Genomic DNA, 14,840 nt, shown 5'->3' with positions numbered 1-14,840 from the left:
ATTTAGGCCTGGGGATAAATCAATTTTTAAAGGTAAGGGGGCATGAAAAGGCAGGTGTTTTAAATCTGGTGATTCTAAAAGCTGTGGAGAGAAATGAAATTCATCAGAGCTTTCATCCATCACCATGTCTTTGCTGAACCCTGGGTTCAACTGTGCAGACCTGGTTGAAGTCCTAAGTCCCTGCTCTGTCATTTGCTAAAATGGCAGGTTTGGGAGGAGGGTGGATCAGATGATATCTGAAATCCCTTTCAGCATGAATATTCTGAGAATTTGGGAGATGCAGACCCAGACCCGGTCTGGATAAGGGAGAATCTTGGGAGTGAGCAGGGAGGGGGAGGGCTCACACACAATGGACAATAAGGGATATAATTAAGTGTTGTGGTATGGACTGTGAGGGGCTATCAGGGGTCAGAGGTTAGTGGTATCAGGACGGGCAGGAGGAATCAGAAATAGGAGTCTTGGAGGAGTGGCAGCACTTGAAATGGGCCTTGAAAGACAGAGATGATTTGGACCGATGGAGAAAGGACGAGCCTTCAAAGAAGGTGGGGTGGGGAACCAGTGCAAGCAGAAAGCAGGATGCCCAGAATAAGCACGAAGTATGGGGGTGCCCAACACCAGTGAGAGTCAGAACATGAAGGGAGAAGGAAGAGCAGAAAAGCTGGAAACGTAGCTTGAGAGGTCTTGAATTTCAGGCTGAGGAGTTTGGATAGAATTTCATCAGTGATGATTTATAAGCAGGGAAGGGACACACTTGTAGGGAGTTTAGTCTGTCACTGTGTATAGGGTGGATTCAATTCACCAAATGTATCAAGCACCTATTACATGTAGCTCGGAGACAGAAATGAGTAAAAAGATAGGGTTTCTGACCTCTCAGAGTTTGGTTGAATAGAAACATACACAAATTACTGTATTATATAGAGAAAACATATAGATATGTAGGCCACATGTAAATATATTATTTATAGACATAGAGGTATTATACACAGAAATGACCTATTTCTATAGTGTCAGCCAAAAAATATTTAAGTACCTACTATGTTCCAAGCACTGGGCTGAGTGCTGGAGATACAGAATGATGTAAAAGACAATTTCTGCCCTCATGAATTTTTCAACAGTACTTAAAGGTTCACACAGCACTTTTCTTAAAATAGTCCTAAGAGGTAGGGAGTGAAAGTATTCTACTCATTTTACAGATAGGGAAAGAAAGGCTCAGGAAGCCCAAGTGATGTCTTAGATAAAGAAAGAGAGAGGCAGGACCTGAAGCCAGCTCCTCTGACTCAAAGTTGGGTTCTCTTTCCTCTATACCACAAAGGGTGATATACCTATGTGCTTGTAGTGAAATCAGAGAACTTGGGTTCGAATCTGCCCTTTACCATATGACCTTGGGTAAATCACAACCTCTCTGAGCTACAGTTCCTTATCTATAAAAGAAGGGAACTTAGCTGGCTGCTAAGTAAGGTCCCTCTCAACTTGAAATCTATGCTCCAATGAGCTTCAGGCTTAGGTCTCCTGCTCTCCAACCTCTTTCTTAATACAGATGCCTTTCATCACCTGATCTGTGGAGCAGCCTGAGCCCAGAGAAAAATCTGACAAAGGCCATGGTTCACTAGCTGAGAATATAGAACTGTGTCCTTGCTGAGAGGAACTATCTCCTTCTTTCCATCCCAGGGATGTCTTTCAACTGAGAGTTACCTACCCCACACCAGCAAGTTCAACAGCACTGAGGTCTCTGTTCTTCTGGGGCAGAGTGTTAACATAAAGGCTTAACATATCCATGTAAGCATATGTGTCTATGTATTTTCTTTACAAGGGATTTGTGATTTCCTGGATATAGGGAACTCCCAGGTGAGGAGAGACCTTTACCAATGGGGGCTGCCGCCATCTTTGTAGAGTTTTAGTCTCAGGGTTCTTATCATTTTTGGAATCATGAACCCCTTTGGGCAATCTAATAAATCTATGGAATGTTTTTTAAATGATAAAGTATATACAATTGAGATGGAAACCATTTTTTTTCCCTTTTGGTCTGCTTCTTCTTTCACAACAGGACTAATAGGGAAATGTGTCTTACACAATTGCACATATATAGCCTATATCAAATTACTTAGGGGAGGGGAGGGGAGAGAGGGAGGGAGGAAAATCTGAAACTCAAAATTTTTAAATGAATGTTAAAATTTGTCTTTACATATAATTAGAAAAAACAAAATACTATTAAAATGGAAAAAATTATATCAAAATGCAGTTATCAAACAATTTTAAATAAAACCCCCCCCAATCCAAATTCATAGACCGCACTGTTGGAACCTCTGTTTTAGAGAGTTGCCTAGATCACTGAGAGGTCAACCCTGGTTAACCACAGATTGCCTGGGCAGGGCCACTCAGGAGGGAGACTTAACCCAAGTCCTTCTGTCCAGGCCAGCTCTATCCACAGAATCATACTCCTCCATAAATATCACAAAGTTAGCATGAAGAAAAGTGATATCGACAGCAGAAATGCTTTTTACCTGGGTGCTGAGCCCACGACTGGTGAACAAGTGAAAACTTTAAGTCCCTAAACTTTGGAAGGTGAAGGGAAGTCCTTTAACCTCTTGTGGAAGATTTGCAGACTCTGATTTCCTGTCTTACTCAACCCAGCTCAGCAGTTAACAGCAAAACACGAAGAAACAGAATGAATGGAAGGGAAGCAAAGCAGAGCCCATCCCGACCAGAGGCAAGGGTGGAGGAGGAAGAGAATAGAGAGGAAGGAAGAGGAAGGAGAAGATAAGGAGAACACAGCTCCTGCCTTTAGGGAGATCCCATTCTTAGGGGGAGGCAAGGCCCTAGCCTCAGAGTCTGCCATTTAAGCGGAAAATACTGCCCTTGACTTCAGGGAGACACCGGCCTGGCATGGAAAGATGGCCTTTGTACCTAAGAAGTCACTTGTCTAAGGGGGAGCCTCCTGGACTGAGGAGGGAGACGAGTCTCCTGCTAAGGTTAGTCTTTTGTGGGGGAGATTTTTCAAACAGTAGGTGTCCACTTAAGCCGAATCCTATTCCGGGGCTCCCAGCACTTTCCATTTCTTCCCCCCAAAAGTCTAAAGACCTAGCAACGGCTTCTTCTCTGCCAGTTTCTGCGCCACTTAGCAACAGGGACAATTTACATAATGTATCAGATCCCGAGAGCCAGCACTAATGGGGAGGGGGGAGAAGGGAAATCAAGAGTGCCCATTATCTTCTCCTCGGGAGGGGGAAAAAGTCCCCACGTGAGGCAGCAATTCCCTGCGTTCCAGCCCATCGGGCCTGGGCTACTGGGCCGGGACTGCCTCGAACGCTGGAATGTGTTCTGCAGCAGGGGTTCTCGGCCAGCCCTCTCCCTCGATGCTCAATAATACACCTGTACGAGACCTGTCAGGCAGCCATAACGCCCGGTAAGTGGCACTGCTCTCTATTGAGAGGCGTTGAAAGGAGCTATTTCACTGAGCACCTGTTAATGGAATAACCTTGTTAAAGAGAGGATTTTGCAGGGAGAAAATTTCCAAGAGGCACCAGGTTTTCCACCCAAATCCACTTAGCTTTCCCAGATCTGCCAAGCTCTTTCCCCCACCCAAATCCCTCCGCGGCCCCTGTCGGGGCCCGGCCTGCCTCCCTCGGCCCTGCTCAGGCCATGGCCTCCGCTCTCTGACATCCTCCTCCTTCCCCCTGGCAGCCCTATAATCACTCTCCCCACTGGATCCAGTTCGATAGCTGCTGGGGGCGAGCAGCTCATATTCAACTACAAACGTCGCCAAGCAATGTAAGCTGGGAGAATACATACAAATTACTGGCACGGTAATTGCTTTTTGTATAAATGTTCTTTTTAAAAGTTTTCCCCAGTGTGAAAGTCCCTCTTTTAAAAAGAATAAATTTGCCGCACACCAATTTATTCAAAGCCTGTAGATTCAGTATAATGAAATTCTCCCTAAGTAAATATCTGATAACGGCATAAATGGTTAGCACTTGACCCCAGGTTCTGGGTTTTCTCCACATGACAGCACTAATGCAGAGCAACAGGAGGTACAGACATGCTGGCCCAGCAGCCTCTGGCAAAGGGAACAGCTCCGGGGGCACGGGGCCAAGGGCTAGCCCTTCATTCTCTTACAGGGACAGCCCCAGCCCCTCCTCCTCCCTTTCCTTTCCTGCTCAGAGGCCAGAGCAGGCAGGGCAGGAGTGAGCCCCCTTTGAGAATACCTCGAGGAAGATGAGGCAAGAAAAGGGGGCCCGCTTGCTCCCCTGCAAGTTCATTCTACCCTTAAAAGATCCACTGGGACCTGAAATCATCCCCCCCGGGACGCCCTTTTTGTTTACAGTAGAAATAAATCTGAAGTGAGTGGGGGAAGGATGCTAGATTGTTTTTTTCCTCTTGTTCTTGAAGAGTATATTTGCTGAAGGTTTTTACATTTTCCCCCTCTTTTATTTACATTGGAAATAAATCTGAGGTGGGCGGAGGAGGGATACTAATGCTGCCGTTCCCTCTTGTTCTTGAAGGGTATATTTGCTTGTCTGGGAATATTACCTTCTTTGTGCCCAGGGACTATTTTATCATTTTGATTCTGTATCCCCAGTGGCTAGCACACAGTAGGCACATAATAAATGCTTGTTGCCTCCTTTCATGAGTGTTCATATCATTTCCCCAACTTGTGCTTTGGGCTTCTTTAAGGCCTATTCCAGAGCTGTGAACAAGGACTGTGAGGACCTGCAGAAGACTAGTTGATGGATACATTCAGTAGAAACCTGGAGGGGTTGGAGATATTATTTCGTGTTACTTCATAGCATCATGCCCAGAGACTATGTAACAGCTGGGCTGTTCTCTCCTTTCTGCTTCTCTACTTAATCCACAAAAATCCAACCAGCCATTTATAAGATCCAAACAATTTTGAAGTTGGTAATGACCTCTTAGATTACCTAGTTCAGCAACTCTATTTTACAAGTGGAAAAATTGAGGCATAGAGAGGGTAAGTGGCTTGGGCAGAGTCATAGTTCATTACTGGCTGAGCTAGGACTAGCTCCAAGGTCTCTTGATTCCCAGTTCAAGGATCTTTCCAATAAATGCTTTCATCATATCTTTTTCTTGTTTACACACATACACACGTGCACACACACATACATGTACACAATATCCCAAGCCTAGAAGGTGATACACACTCTTTCTAGCATGATAAGAGGCCCTCCATCATCTCAATCTTCCTCTTTACCTTTCCTGCTCCATTAGCCTTTCCTGCCCCCAAACCTTCTCTACATTTGCTCATGCTATTCTTGACTCCGTGGAATGCACTAGTCATTGCTCCTTGACTAATCCAATTCAGCTCTCATCCTTCAAGGCTCTGCTTGGGTCCCACTTCCTCCCAGAAGCCTTGCTTACTCCAACACAAGCCAATATCTCTCTACCCTGAAATAAGCTGGCACTTATTGTCTGTAATACTCATGCTTTACACTTAATCATTGTTCATGTCCAGTTCCCTAGCAGTTTCCTGTTTGTATCCTGGCTTTTAAGTTTAGATTGTGAGTTCTGGGGAGACAGATGTTTCTGTTCCATTTTTAACCCCAATTTCCTGAAACTCTTACCCACTGCTACTCATTCTGCCCTTAGGGTCTAGGAACAGAAACCCAGTTCCTTGTCCACATGATAACCCTTCCAATATTTTAAGAGATGTTGCTCCTTGTCTCTTCTCTTGATTGATATCCCTAGTTCCTTCACATGAACCTCGTATGGCACACTTCTCAGTGTTCTCACCATCTTGGCCATCCCACTCCCTGTCTGAACTATAGCTTGTCTAGAACTATAGCATCACCCAGAACTGATGAAGTCTAGCTCTTTGTAATGACCTTTGCTTTCTAAATGCCCATCAGTCATCTCTTTAATGAGTCATTCTAAAATGTTTTTCCAGGAATTAAAGTCAAAAGCACTGGCCTACAATGTGCAGACTGCAGTCTCTTCCTTTTTGTTGAAGATAGGGACAGTATTTACCCTTCTCCAATCTTGTAATATCTCCTCTCCCCTCCTCCAGGTTTTTCAATCTTTCAAATATTACTGATAATGAGTTAGCAATAACATCTGCCAGCTCTTTCAGGATCCAAGGATGTAGTTCATCTTGGCTGGCTGACTTGAATTCATCCAGGGCATCGAGGGGGCTCTCTTACTGTCTTATCTTGGGTATTAACTCCCTATGAGCTGTTTGTGTTTTGTCATTTCTAGAGCAAAAGTCACTCTCCTTTTCAGAGAAAACAGAAGTGAAAAGAGGACTGAGCAGTTCTGCCTTCTCTCTGCTGCCAGTTTTCACTATCATATCCAAACCAAGAAAATATTTCATCTCATCTTTGATCTTCCTCTTTCCTCCTAATATACTTTTTACAAAACCCACCCTTTTTGTTCTTCATTTTCCCTCATCAGTTTCAGCTCCTTCTAACTCTAGTATTCCTGGCATTATTTTATAGGACAATAGGAAACTATTTCACTAAGAGGGGAAGCTAGGGTCAACATTTTCCCTTGTCCCGAGGATAAGAGGGGGAAGCTGTGCCTTTATATTTGTCCTCTCCTGCTCAGGTTTGTTTTCATCTCTGCATTTCTTTTTAACATTCTAAATTGATTAGCAAATTTATTGTGCATCCACATTAGTCTGGTTAGACAATATATATATTTTTTCTCCTCCCCCTCCTCATTGGAATTATTTCCCTTTGTATCTTTAGAATTTCATTCTTTACCATTACTTTGCCTTTTTCTTTGATCTCTGTGGGATATAGACCTAGTGATGGTATTGTTGGGTTAATGGGTATGTGCAATTTTATAGCCCTTTGGGCATAGTTCCAAATTGCTTTCCAGAATGGTTGGATCAGTTCACAACTTCCCCAACAAAGCATTAGTGTCCCAATTTTCCCACATCCCCTCCAAAATGTTCATTTTCTCTTCCTGTCACATTAGCCAATTTGATAGGTATGAGGTGGTACCTCAGAATTGTTTTAATTTGAATTTCTCTAATCTGTAATGATTTAGAGCATTTTTTCATATGACATATTTTTTCAATATGACTATATTTTTGATTTCTTTGTCTGAAAACTACCTGTTTCTATTCTTTGACCATTTGTCAATTGGGGAATGACTCATATTGTTATAGATTTGACTCAATTCTCTATATCTTTCTTTTAGAAATGAGGCCTTTATCAAAAAAACTTGCTGTAAAAATCCCCCCCCCATTTTCTGCTTTCCTTCTAATCTTGTCTGCATTGGATTTGTTTGTGCAAATTAAAAAAAAATTAATGTAATCAAAAGGGTTCATTTTACTACCTGTAATACTCTCTTCTCTTGTTTTGTCTTTAATTCTTCCCTTATCCATTGATCTAACAAGTTAAGATATTCCATGCTTCCACAATTTGCTTATGATAGCTACCCCTTTATGCCTAAATCATATACCCATTTTGACCTTGTCTTGGTATATATTGTGAGATGCTGGTCTATACCCAGTTTCTGCCTAGAATTTCATTCTTGCACAGCTCTCATCCCATCTGGAATGACTTCCCTGTAAAATTTAAGTCTATGAGATTCTACCAATTCTTCTTTTGAACACTGAAAACTGCTTTCCAAAAAACCTGGGATGCACATCAGATAGTTTCCAGATTTCCTTTCTTTTTGTCCCATGAACTTTAGGAGGGAGTGATCACTTATCCCTAAGGCTTCCATCATTGTTAACCCAGCAACCTGTTTCCCCTCTTCAGTAAAACAGAATCTCCCCTTGTTGCTTTGTCCATCTTTTAAAGAATCAAATTATTATCTAGGCTAGTCAAGAAATTATTATCTACTCTGATCCCCCATCACTACTCTATCATGCCTCTGGGCCAGAATTATGATGTTTCCCAAATTCCTCATCTATTTCCTCTTTCTCTCAAGGTGCTCTACAGAATACTCAAGTGACAAAATCACTTCTGTTTATTCCTCCATTGTTCTTCAACTACATTCCCTTCACCATGCTTTCCTTCTCTGGCTCCTGGTTTACCATGTAGGTAATTCTTCTAAGTATATAATGTTACATGTCACATGTACCACTTTGTTCCATTTCTTTTGAATAAGGCATACTCATCTAGCATCATGCTCTAGGCATGGGTTTCAGCCCACCATATTTCAGTGATACTTATGAAGTCAAATTTCCCTCCTCCGTGAGGGGTGACAAGGGCAAAAGAGTGATCAAATGTTCTAGGAAAATTTAAGGAAGAAAAGGTCACTTTCAGCCCCAGGGATCAGGGAAAACTTTATGGAGGAGATGGTATCTGAGCTGAGTTTTGAAGAGGATTCCAGCAGGCAGAATGAGAAGGTAGTGTACATCCTAGGCATGAGAAATGGCTTATACAAATGCATGGAGGTGGGAGAGAGCAAACTGAGATCAAGGAAAAGCTGGGACCATGATTTTTGCTGTAATGAGACTGTATGAAAGGAAGTAGTGTCAAAGAAGGCTAGAGAGGTTGGCTGGAGCCAGATGATGGAGGATTTTAAATACCAGCCCAGGAGTTTATATTGTATCTGTTAGGCAATGGGGATCCACAGACAGTTTTTGAGCAGGAAGGGGCATAATTCATTGGGGGAGATTATTTTGGCAGCTACATAAAGGACAGATTGGAGAGGTGTGTGTGTTGTGTGGGGGGTACACTCGGGACAGGGGGCTAGTTAAGAAGCTAGAACACTAGTTTAGGTCACATGACCATCTGACAGCCTGGCAGTAGTGTGCGTATTGAGTAGGGATAGACAGGAGAGCTATTATGGAAGTGAATTGACAGGACTTAATGAATTGGATGTGGAGATTAAGAGAGTGGGAAGAGTCAAAGATGCCTGGAGTCTTGAGCCTGTGCTGCTGGTGGGATGAGGGTGTCACTAATAGAAACAGGAAGATTGTGAGGGGATAAGTATCGGGACTAATTTTTTTTTATCAGATAGAGCAGGGAAGATGATGACTTTAGTTTGGGATATGGGGGAGAAAAAAAAATATGACTTCCTGACTCCCAGTCCAAGGTTTTTTTCCAAAGCAAAGCATCTCTTCTCCAATTTTTTTCAACAGCAGACCAGGAAGGGGACGCTAGGTGGTGGAGAGGAAAAAGCACCAGCCCTGGAGTCCAGGGACCTGAGTTCAAATTTGGTCTCAGACGCTTACTAGCCATGTGACCCTGGGCAAGTCACTTAACCCCACTGCCTCCAAAAACCCCAAAACAGCAACAACAAACAAAAACAGACCAGAGATCAAGGCTGAGGGGACAGGCCAGACTTTCTCATCCCTCAGGCATGAGGGGAAGGGAGGGGAGAAAGACAACAGATACCAGAAACAAGAGGAGAACGGAAGAAAATCTACAACAACAAATCCTGTCTCGATTTTGGAGGGCCCGTAATAGCCCTAGTGTAAGGCAGCAGAGTCTACAGGGAAACATTTATCCTTGGAGGGGGTGAGGCAGCCTGTGGGAAGCAGAGTCTGGGCTCACCAGTGAATGATCTCTTCCGAGCCAAACCTCGACTTCTCAGCTCTGCTAATTAATTGCTTAAGTAGTTCTCACCCTGTCTCTGACACAGCCATCAGCGTCCCTCTCCTCCATTTATTGCCTCGGTATCATTACTTCTCTACCTGACAACTGGCAAACAGCAGCCCTTCCTCCCTCCCCACTCTCCCTGACTCTCCATTTCTCACACCCCCACACTCACCCAACTGCACAGTTTATGGAAACACACTGCAAACAGCCATTTCACACCATCCACATCGTGGGAGCCTGAACAGCACCTCTGTGTTTGTTAAAGTCTGCCCTCTCTATTCTAATTAGCAGAGTGTTCCCCCCTCCCTTCTCTGTGCTACCCGCCCCACCCCCCATCCCGAGGGATCTCCTAGTATTTATTCTTTCCTGTCTGCCTACTAAAACTAATCTTGTAGAAAGGGCCGGGGGAGGCTGAAGAAATGCAGTCTGTACTTCCAAAAGAAAGTAAAATAATGAACAAATAAACAAAGCTCTCATTTCTATAACCCTTTGTAGCTTACAAAACGACTTTCCTCTGGGTCTCAGTTTTATCATCTGAAAGATGGAACTCTAAATACTTGCACCATTTACCCCACAGGATCTTGTGATCCTCTAGTGCAATATTATTGACACCTCCCCCACCTCCCTTTCAGATGATGAAACTGAGGGCCAGAGAAGGCAAGGGACTGGCCCAAGGACATACAGGGATAAAACCCAAGGCTTTCAATACCAGTTCCTGGGCTCTTTCCCCTGCTGCACACAGAGGAAGTGTTTCGGGGGCTCTCCTGGTTTTGAAGGTATGAACTAGTCCTTCATGATATGATTTCATAAACAAGGGGTTAGGTATGTGATGTGATAGGCCAATTTTTTTCCCTAATTTTTAAACATTTTAATTTAAAGTCCTGAGTTCCAAATTCTATCACACTCTCTCCTCCCCCACTCCCTGAGATGGCATGCAATCAGATATAGGCCAAACATATGCAATCATGCAAAACATTCCAAGGACTAATTTTTAAAACAATGAATGTGGTTAATTAGGGAGGACTTCCTAGAGAAGAGAAGCTTTAAAGAGAAGAGAGATGGTTTGTAAGAGTCGAAATGCATGGATTAATAGTGAGGACATAGAATGGTGTTCCAGGAGGCAGAATCAGTCAGTATGGGGGAGGGCAGGACAGAAATGATTTGGAAAGAAAAAATTTGGAAGTAGGTGTGAGGGGAAAGTCAGAGAGGTAGAAATTAAGCATGTGGCTGTGGGGAGTTGAGAGAAACGTGTAGTTACATGGGGAGTGGGCAGGGTCTTCATCGGCTTCTTATCTGCCTCTTGTCTTTTCCTACTCCCATTCCATTTTTTGTAAGCCAAAAATTCAATTTTCTCAATGCCCAGCTCTGCTATCACCCAACTCCCCTGTCTAAGAACCCATGATGGCTCCCTCTTATCTTTGGATCAAATCCAAACTCACCTTTTCTTAATCCTCCACAGCATGGCTCAACCTCCCCAGTTCTCACCTGATGCTTCCCAGCAAGGGCCATCTGCTGAGGTCAAGCCTACTTCCTCTCTGTCCATCACACACACCAAGTTTATTCCCACCTCCTCATCTTTGTTCATGTTCTCTCTTCCCTTCACCTAGTTCCCTGACTTTATTCCCGATATTTAGCAAATTTAAATACAAATGCTATCATATTTCAAATATCACTTCTTAAATGAGGAAAGAGCTCTAGGTTGGAAGTCAGGGTGCAACAAGGTATAGTGATGGGAACTTTGGCCTTAGAGTCAGATGATCTGGGCTCTGATCCCAACTCTGCTACCTGTGAACCATGCACTCTTGGGCAAGCCACTTAATTCTCATTTTCTTATCTGAAAAATCGGAGGGTTGAACCTCACATCACTTCCCATTTGTCTCTAGTGTTCCATGACAAAAGGACACTCCAGTCCTCATTGATATCTCTCTTTTCTACACTCTACAATCTGGTACTAGCGACAACCTAAATGGGTTAGATGAAGATCCTACACATGATATGCCTGGAATTCAGCAAGAAGTCTCACAATACGATGACAGACAAAATGGAGAAATCAACTGGTTTAACAACAGTTGAATGACTTGATTCCAAGCCTTACTATCGAGATCATCCGCGTTCTATTATTCTTCTGTTCAAAATTCATTTTGGAGCTCCCTGCTGCCTAAGGTTCAAATTCCTTTGATGTGGCCCTCCACATCCGCCACCATCTTGCCTTTCCAAGCTCCAGCCAAAATGGACACCTATCAGCACCCCAAACACAACCTGCAGCCTGCCATTCCCGTGCTCTTGCTCATGTGGATCCCTATTAGAGTGCCCTCTCTGCCCTTCCATCCATCTAATTCCCCATTCTTTGAAGACCAACTCAAATGTCATCTCCACCAGGAAGTCAGGGAAGGCTCCCCTCCCCCTCCCCGCCCCAGTCTATAGTAACCTTCTCCCTCCACTCAGAGCTTCCAGAGCACTTGCTCTTGCATCTTTCTCTTGGCAGGAATCACATGTGTGGGCCATCTCAGGAACCATGTCAATGACCCTTCCAATACATGGTTGAGCTTTGCTGCAGCTCAATTCTAGCTCAGAAGGAGAGATTCCTGATCTCTGGTCAGTCATCAGCATGAGGCTGTAGGGGAAGTTTCTAGAGGAAGATTTGCATACTTTCCTCTGACATTTGACTCAGTTTTTTCTTCTGGAAAATGTTCGCTCTTGATGAAAATATGTAAAAGGAACAGGCAGGTTTTCACCAATTATATTCTGCACATTTTAACAGTCACTCAACTGACTGAAAGCTGCAGAGCCTACAAGTTTCCCACTGGGCTTATTGTTGGTTGGTGAGGGGAAAAAATCCTATTTTATCCAACAGAACAAAATGCAGCCTTAAATGTTATCCTCAATAATTTGTCAATAACAAATGTATATGTGATCACCGTACACAGTTCCTTCATAAGCACCAGAACAGAAATAACTTGGACAATCCACTGATTTCTCAATTAATTCCAGTGCCTTCCTTCTGCCGTTTCCCATTTATCCTTTACATAGTTTGCTTTGTATCTATTTGCCTGCATGTTGTTTCCTCCATTAGACTGTAAGCTCCTCGAGGGGAGGGACTGCCTTTTTCCTCTTTGTATCCCCAGTGCTGAGCACAGAGTAGGTGCTTGATAAATGTTATTGGTTGATTAATATGAAATGAAGCATGAATCAGGGAGACATACATTTGCCAAAGGTGCCTACCATGGTCATGGAAGATGTCCAGAACAAGATCCTAACCAGAAAGGGATTCCCTAAAGATGGTGAAGTGCTCCAGATGTTTCCACTTGTAGACACTACTCTGGGTACATCAAACCTCGGAACACTGCAACCTCCTGAAATATGTAAAGACTCAACAGAGTTTAGTCTAACTTTTCAAACAAGAAAGACCAAGTGGATAAAGAATTCTGACGGCCTAGACTATGATAAGAAATTGGAAGGACAGGTCCATTAGTACATACATGCATACACACACACATGCACACACACGGACAAAGAATTGGGCTGAGAATTCAGAGCAGGAAGGGAGAGGGATGGACTGCCTTTGGAAAATTTTGCATTGTTTTCAATGACTCCCAAAGTTCTTACTGAAACACAAGCCCCTATTTTTAACACCAATATTTTTCTAGGGATGCTATATGACTGTGAGTCATGGAATGCTACAGTCTTAAAAGAATCAAAATTGCAAGTTGCCAACAGGGCAACAGACAGATGCGTGGTAGGTGTAAATAGGCCATGGCATATTATGAACTATGAACGGCATATGTGAAGTGGCATAAAAGATATCAAAAATATGTACAATGAGAATAGGAGGTGAGCTGGTTAATATAGTTAGAGTGAGGAATAGCTAATGGAAAATGTGTGTGGTGCATTCATGTCAATATACAGTCAAGAGGAGAGGAGGAAGGACTCCATTATGTTGGGTAGATCTCCTGTGGAGGATTTGAGAGATAATATGGACAAAGGGCAGTTAGGTGGCTCTGTGGATAGAGCACCAGGTCTGGAGTCAGGAAGACCTGAGTTCAAATTTGGCCTCAGACATTTGCCAGATGCATGTCCCTGGGCAAGTCACTTAACCCTGTTTGCCTCAGTTTCCTCATCTGTGAAATGAGCTGGAGAAGGACATGGTGAACTACTCTAGTGCCTTTGCCAAGAAAACCCCACACAGGGTCAACAAAGAGTTGACATGATTGAATAATAACTGAATAACAACATGGACAAAGCTTGTGCAGTATGGCTTAGGATATGCACCACTGGACAGAGGACCTAGTGATACTCAACTTCTCAGTCAACAAGCATTATTAATCATTCACTATCTGCCAGGCACTGGGCTGAGCTGCTGCATTTATAGAATACGAGGGTTGCACTAGATGGTTTTAAGGTCCCTCCCAGCTCTAAATCCCATGACTATGGTCTAGAGATTTCACTGCCTGTCCAGGACCCACTAAGAGCAGAAGAGGTTTTCAACCTATGGAGCCAAGCAATGTATTCTCTCTCCTAGAAGCTGAGAGGATATGACATCAGGTTTCCCTTTCTCCTTATCACCTGCACTATGTGGTCACCATGTCTGGCCTACTCCATTAGCTGCTGGAGAGAATACCCAGCCTCCCCCATGCAGTATAAACAAATGAAAACCACTGAGTGTTGATTGATGGGAATTTACTCGAAAGTCTGATAGATCAACATCTGCTGGAAGAAAACCCAGACTATCTTGAGCCTCAGTTTCCCCTTATGTTAAAAAAGAAGGCTGTAGTAAATGACCTCTAAGGGCCTCTGAGACTCTAATTGTCAGGGTGCTGTAGTAGAAAAAATGAGAGCCAGAAAGCTGGGACTGAGCGCTGACTGGGCCACTTATTAACGATAATATCTTGGACACTAGGGGAGAAGCTTGTTATGGTGGAGGGAGCACTGGATCTGGAGCCAGGATTTCCACCTCTGATATCGACAAGTTGGGGGATCCCGGGTAAGTCACAACCTCTCTGAGCTGCACTTTCCTCATCCATAAAGTGGCAATCTTAGTGCTCGCAACATCTCTCTCACAGGGTGATCATGAGAATATACACATAAAGGACTTTGCAAAGTTCAAAGTGTTACAAAAATGCCTCCTCTTCTTCTTCTTCTCCTTCTTCTTCTTCTTCTTCTTCTTCTTCTTCTTCTTCTTCTTCTTCTTCTTCTTCTTCTTCTTCTTCTTCTATTTCTTCTTCTTCTTCTTCTTCTTCTTCTTCTTCTTCTTCTTCTTCTTCTTCTTCTTCTTCTTCTCCTTCTTCTCCTTCTTCTCCTTCTTCTCCTCCTCCTCCTCCTCCTCCTCCT

At 43.5% G+C, this 14,840-nt stretch overlaps 1 protein-coding gene and 1 long non-coding RNA gene across 2 annotated transcripts in view; one reads left to right on the top strand and one right to left on the bottom strand.

Moving 5' to 3' along the window:
* CACNA2D2 (calcium voltage-gated channel auxiliary subunit alpha2delta 2) overlaps window positions 1–14,840 on the bottom strand; it is a 442,652-nt gene that overhangs the window by 318,620 nt on the left and 109,192 nt on the right. The gene's annotated exons all lie outside the window — the stretch shown is intronic.
* Window positions 14,079–14,840, top strand: part of LOC138167051 (uncharacterized) — a 12,953-nt gene continuing 12,191 nt past the window's right edge. The window contains exon 1 of the long non-coding RNA XR_011169800.1: window positions 14,079–14,493. This is a non-coding gene — a long non-coding RNA (uncharacterized lncRNA). The remainder of the gene's footprint in view (window positions 14,494–14,840) is intronic.

Source organism: Petaurus breviceps, unplaced genomic scaffold (genome assembly GCF_028583685.1).
Source record: "Petaurus breviceps papuanus isolate PSGF00001 unplaced genomic scaffold, PetGlider_PUasm1.0 227, whole genome shotgun sequence".
In the NCBI taxonomy this organism is placed as follows: domain Eukaryota; kingdom Metazoa; phylum Chordata; class Mammalia; order Diprotodontia; family Petauridae; genus Petaurus; species Petaurus breviceps.
Note: the sequence above shows the minus strand (reverse complement) of the source record. Positions and strands in the feature narration are given on the sequence as shown.